This window comes from Sinohyriopsis cumingii, chromosome 12 (genome assembly GCF_028554795.1).
Source record: "Sinohyriopsis cumingii isolate HCF-2022 chromosome 12, ASM2855479v2, whole genome shotgun sequence".
Classification (NCBI taxonomy): Eukaryota; Metazoa; Mollusca; class Bivalvia; order Unionida; family Unionidae; genus Sinohyriopsis; species Sinohyriopsis cumingii.
In genome coordinates, this window is record NC_142972.1 from 33,641,054 (window position 1) to 33,647,923 (window position 6,870).

The 6,870-nt window shown below is 34.1% G+C and overlaps 1 pseudogene across 1 annotated transcript; it reads left to right on the forward strand.

The window, feature by feature from the left end:
* The first annotated feature begins 2,918 nt into the window (after positions 1-2,918).
* On the forward strand, positions 2,919-4,807 carry LOC149786224 (uncharacterized; annotated as a pseudogene). The gene is made up of 3 exons (XR_016424891.1): positions 2,919-3,159; positions 3,870-3,952; positions 4,417-4,807. The product of XR_016424891.1 is annotated as an uncharacterized LOC149786224 (transcript).
* The last annotated feature ends 2,063 nt before the right edge of the window (positions 4,808-6,870 follow it).

Here is a 6,870-nt window from a genome sequence, read left to right on the forward strand (position 1 = left end):
GCGATTGATTGCTTTACAATAATAGTTCATTTTGGAACCAGACTGATATATCAAACTACAACACAGAAATATAAACTTAGCGAAAGGGTATTAGGAGAATTGCCAGAATGATAAGAAAGAAATAAAATACATACTCAATAAACCATGTGCATTACAAATGACACAATGATTTATGAATCATTCTCGGATAGACCGTTTTATATTATAGTAATGTTTATATGTTTGGGAAGACAAATGTTTAAGAAAAATTCTTGTCTTTTCTTTTAGCAGCCTACATCACTCCGAACTGAAACAAAAAAAGAACTAGCATATGGAAAGGGAACTCGACGTAATTTTCGTATTAGTACTATATTCGTTATATTTTGTGGAATTTGTTTTCTTTCTGTTTTTACCATATCCGATTGGCAATCTGAGTGATCACCATAAACAAGACAACCACGATTTACGGAGCCCAACTTTCATTTAAGTAGATAGTGAAACTTCACTCTGAACTCAATTTAAAACAAAAACAACCAAAAGGAACAAAACAACTTGACCATTGCCGTAATTAAGGATGTAGACGGACGGAAATACAGACACGTACACGAACATCAAAATGAACACCATGGCGAGTAGCCGCAAAGATAGTATTTGCATGATTATCAGACTATCTATTTATCTATCTATCTATCTATCTAATCTATGGTGTATGTGTTAGTGTGTGTAAGTTTACCGTTAGTGTATAGTTTTATTTATAAAAACTGTAGGAAAATAAATAATGCCAATATCATGAAAGCAATCAACATGTAATATCTGACTCAATACGAGACGGGGAGTTTATCTTAGAAAGGAAAAAACGGTTCAGAAAGTTAGATCCTATGCTGTAGTACGAAATTACACGAACATAATACTAATACAGACGATTTTATCATCAAGGACAGCAGATGCAGCAACCTTAGTGGGCTAATGATAATAATGACAATCATCCTCCTCTTGATTCCGATCCTCATTATTCGTTTTTATTATTATTACCATTATTATTATTATTATTATTATTATTATTATTATTATTATCTTCTACAGCCTCTTGATCACATTTGTCGCTGGTCTTTTCTCATTATGTCAGTCAACTTCCTGCGGTATTTGATGACTGGGATTTGCGTTAGTAGTATTGCTGTTCATGGGGGGGGGGTATTATTTGTTATTTATTGTCATTGCTGGGCAAGGTGTTTTAGTGTAGCCATATCCATGCATCGATATTATATTTCACCCGCCACTGACTCCCTAGTATGTTGTTATACTTATCATGTTTCTGGGACGCATCCAAATCCAATGTCTGCACTTCCGTATTGATTGTGTATTGCTTGAAACCATGCAATACTGTCGCTAACAAGAGGAATTTTGGGGTAGTGAAATATGGCGTTCTCTCTTGCTCAGAAATGTCTTATTCAAACAGTGACGTAAGCAATATCCCGTTAAGATGCTCTATACCGTTACAGATTATTTGCTGATGCAATTAATTTCTGACGATGTCTATGCGGATATCATACCAAGTAACCGCGATTATCCAAAAGAACATCCACTGTTTAGTAACGCCAATAAATTGATTGTTGGCAAGTTCAGAGAAAAAAAGCTCTGGCAAACCAATCTTAAAATACATGGAACTTTGGACAAAAATATACTCGGTTGTGTTTGCACCACACGCCTTTGACAATAGAAAAAGAACAAACGGAGTTCCACGGGTTATTTTGCAAACGTATATCATTCACAGAGCTGGAATGTCTTCGCGAGAGAAGTGAATTCACACACTGCAAAAATGATTTGATCAAAGAAACTTAACAGGGGTGTATACCGAGGCACCAAACTGAGTTTGTGACTCGTTGCCACGAAGCATTGAATATTCTCTGATGGTATTACTAGTTACGCGTTTCGACATCACGCGATTTTTTTTATTCATTGACGCGATATACATATGTAAACCGACTAAAATAGACTTTGGTCGAAGTTCCATATTTTTAGCAACAACCTTCGATTCCTCTCGCATAAATAGCCTGATTCGTGGCTTTGTTGATTTTTCATTAAAAAGCACTAAATTATAACTCTTTGGATGCCTTGGAACATCAATCCGATCTGAATTTGTAAATAAATAAATGAACCCTACTGATTCAGTATCACGACGTTACCCGCCTTCTAACTCCCACGGTGCATATAAATACCGAACAAAATTATTTCCGAGTGGTTCTAACGGTAGCGGTTTTGAAATCTTTTTATCTCTAATGGTGACAGTCATTCTTCGAATCCCATCAGTTGGTGTTTATCCAATTACACGTGTGATTTCATTACTTAGTGCACGAATGAGTAATACAGTCTCTTTACCCATTTTCGAGATCGCTGAGGCCTCATTAACAATTATTGCGCATACTGATCTCTAAAACCGTTGTACAAATATACGTTTAAATCATTGTACAATAGCTTAGTCACGACTGTTACGTGTTTAGCCTCGAATAAACAGTAACACAAGAAAGAGTGAAAACAACAAGCTTTGAAAAATATAACAAATAATTTAATTCCCAAAAACAATACTGTAAAAAATGAAATAATATGAGAACTTACGGTTTCCAGAATCAAATCCAAAAATAATAAAAGATTAATATATAAGTAAAAGTTTTGAAGTCCTAATGAAATGTTCTAATGATTTAAACTTCGAGTCCCGATGAAAAATCCAAGATGGAAGGCGATGACGTATGATGTTGCCTGTACTGTGTTTGACGTTTACAGTTCATTATACAAACACCATAATTTATCCTCCGGTCTTGGAAATCTAAATAAAATTTTCAACAAAAGTCCTTGTTCAAGAGTTCTGTATGAATACAACAATATTTCCAGAGAAATGAACTAATTTACTAGAAACAAAATACTCTGAAGAAAATGTACATATAGACCATTCTTAATGAGATCCTCATGAATATTAATGTATCGCGAAAACGAGGCTACGGTAGGCAGACTGAGAAAAAAATATGGCGTCTTACTGTACATCGAGTAACGATCTGAGCTGTTTGCCAGATATTTCTTTTACATTCGTTGAGAATTTCATCACGGGTGTCTCCAGCAGTTCAGGGAATGAACAGATGACAAAAGGATTCAAGTATTACAGTGAGGGATATGTCCATTCTCTTAAAGGTAAGTTGATTTACGTCCTATCTTGAGTGTACTCTTTCTCTACTGCACACAAAACACAAGTTAACGATATAGAAATGAAACTATTTAAAGCATAATTTTTTTTTCTGAGTAGGTCTGATTTAAATGTACAGCTGTCAGTCAGTACTGTGGTCAAAACACGCGGTCAAAATAAAACATTTACAAAACGTGCATAGTGACACAAACTGCCCTTTTAACCAACCACGCCCCCTTCCTCACCAGTAGAGACTTTGTGGTGCGCTTTAAATAGTTTTGGGTAGATACCTTGCATTTTAATATGTATCAAAAGTACACAACCTGACATTTTTTATATTTACCCACAAAACAGCAGGATTATTTGTTCAAAGCTGTTTTATATCCATTCATATATATATATATATATATATATATATATATATATATATATATATATATATATATATATATATATATCAAAGAGCACCCTGCCCCCAAATACACAAATTGGTCCCTTATTTATGTGAACTTCTTCATTGTTCATTGATTATAATTATTATTAGTTTTGTGGTGTTGGTAGATGGATGAATTTTAACACCCAGTATGTAACTGCACACATTAGATCAAGTAAACATAATAGGGAATAATCGTGTCTAAACAATATAACATTTTGTCATTTTATGTATGGGATATTATGTTAATCTGTTTATTAAACTGAGTTTCTCTTTTATTTTCAGTTTATAGAGATGGAAATGAATGCCTTGTCAAGGGATGGTGTTTTAGATCACAAAAGAAGAACGAGTCACCACATGTTGTTGAGGTAAACCTGTCATTTTCATTCATATTTATATTATAAATTATTAAAATTATATTCAACATGCACAGATATTTTTAATATTTCAACACTTAAAATATTATTGAAATTCAGATCTTGCATAAATGCTGTCTACGATACAGTTTGGCCATATCATATTTCTTCAAATAAACTTTCCAGGGCTGTCTATTTTCCTAAATTAGGATTGCTTTTGGAATACAAAATGAGTATGCTGTAAAGAAAAGAAGAAAAGAAAATTATCCGATTTGTATCCTTTTTAAAAGAAATTTCAACAACAAAAATTTGTAAAACCTGCTTAAGAAATCAAGGAAAATAATTTGTATTGCATAAATGACACCCCAGTGTGTAGGAACATTTTATTTGAATAAGAAACAAAACCACCTTTTAAATTATTGCGATTTATGATTTTGGTTTGTTTTCATATAAAAAAAATAACTTTTTTCTTCTAGAGAATGAATGACAATGTCAATCTGTACCCAAGTGGCATAATTGTGAGCCCATTTTGTCATTGGCTTGCTGCAACTCCTGATCGTAAAGTCTACAACCCCAACAGGACCCCCCCCCCCTTATGGTTTGTTGGAGATTAAATGTCCAGTTGCAGACACTTTACTATCTCTGAAGTACCTTGCGGTCTCTAATGATGCCTTGAAATTGAAGACAAACCACAACTACTACTACCAAGTTCAAATGCAGTTGGCAGTTACAGGACTGGAATGGTGTGATTTTTGTGTGTGGTTGGAAAATGACTTTCATGTTGAGACTATTCTGTTTGACAGGGAATTTTGGCAAGCTGTCAAGGACAAGCTTGATCTCTTCTGTTATAGATTCCACCTCAATTAGTACGTTCTCCTGTTTGTATATATGCATATGAATGTTTTGTAAGATATATTAAAATGAATTTTCTATGCCTTTACATTATTAAATAATTCTGACAACTCCAAGCAAAATGGCTGCAAGTCAGTTGCCAATGTGGACTTTGTTGCACTGCTTTTAAAATCTACTTACATAAATTGTCAATTTTAAATTCAGCGTAGCTGGTTTTGCTTACTATATATGTATATAGGCCGGAACAGTCACCCATAGATGCATTATAGAATTGTGTATCATTTTCACATGAACCCTTTGAGTAATTGTGTGTGTGTGTGTATATATATATATATATATATATATATATATATATATATATATCGACATACACACATCTTACCAAAGGTATTTGCATGAAATTCAAGATGTCATTGAAATATTACACGATGTTACTAAAGGTGTTTTAAAAAAACTTGTATATTACTGAAACGTTAATAAAATGAACAAGATTCACACATCTAAAAGGTATTTGCATGACAAGATGCCAATGAAATGTGGCATGATTTTAAGGTCTAAAAATAAACTACTGAAATGTCAATAAAATGAACCTTATGTGGTACTTTCATAATGTCTCAGTATCTTTGTTTTCATTCACAAGTTCTACATGATACTTCCATGTCACAAAATGCTATTTCTTTTGTTTAATTAGTGGTCATTTGAACAAAGTCAGTACATTTGCTACTGTCCACAACTGATTTATTGACCCAGAAATTGTCAAAGGCACCACAGACTGTAATAACTTTGTATTCTTTCACCCTCTTAATGTATCTTTACACATGTATCCTCAGGCTTGCAATTTTTTTGATTGGTTTCCACCTCGGAAGCTGTGAACTGCCCATCACTACACCGAAAGTGTGGTGTTGCAATGGAAACACCAGTACCTTCTAAAACTTTATGTAAAACAAAACCTTTATCTGCCATGATTTGGTCCCCTGGTTCTAACAAATCTATAAGCCCTGACAGCTTTGTGATCTCCACATCACTCATGCATCCCGAGTACAAGGAAGACACATGTGATTGCACCGTGTGGGGCTATCCCTACCAAACCTTTTCAGGTGTTGTGAGTTTTGTAGTTTGAATAAGTCTTTGATGCAAGCACTAGAGATGAGGGTCTTTCTGTAAATATTTCTGTGCAGTCAATAATAATTCTAGTTCCTGGGTAGGACAGTTGAAAATCGAGAGGCATATTTGCTTGAACATGCTCACGACTTGGTAAAAAATACAAATAATTTGTCCACATGATTATTATCCGACTTACAGAATACCTGTGAATATTAAATCGAACAGACATATCTTCAATCGGAAATCCACATCTCAATCTACACAAAAACATGAAAAGTTCATCCACTGGGTCCATTGCCTTTTGCCGTCCCCTGATGTTGATGTCATTCCCTGTGCTGTAATAAAAGCTCTTCATTCTAATTGCAGTAGGTTTGATGCTATTGAAGAAGGTTATAAAAACCTCATATGTGGGAAAACCAGTGTAAAATTCTATCATTTCATCATCATCTGTAAATCTGTTCAATCCAAGCTTCTCCATGTTTATTTTTTTATTCAAATCTTGCAGTTGCCTTTCCTTCTCTTCCAATTCTGTTACTGCTTTCCTCAGTCTCTTCTCCAGCTCTGTAATTTTACTTTTGCATGCTATATGCAACTCACAGGATCTGAAGAAGATAAAATAATAATATAGCTTTTCATCAACATTTGTTAACTATAATGGAGACAAAAAAATATAACTAGCAAAGTTACCAGCTTCACTATAATTTAAAATTATACAAGAGTTTTAACAGAGGCTGCTTTCCACTGATTGTCTGCTCTCTCTCTCTCTCTCTCTCTCTCTCTCTCTCTCATACACATAAACACACTGTGTCATGCACACACACACCATGCACACACTATGAATAAATGTGTAAAACAAAAGTTACAAAGCTATGGTTTGATTAAATATCAGTGCCATCTGGAGGAGAACAGCAAGCAAAATAAGCCCCACATAAATCAAGTCTTTTCAGAGTAAATAAGAGAAATTATGCAGTGAT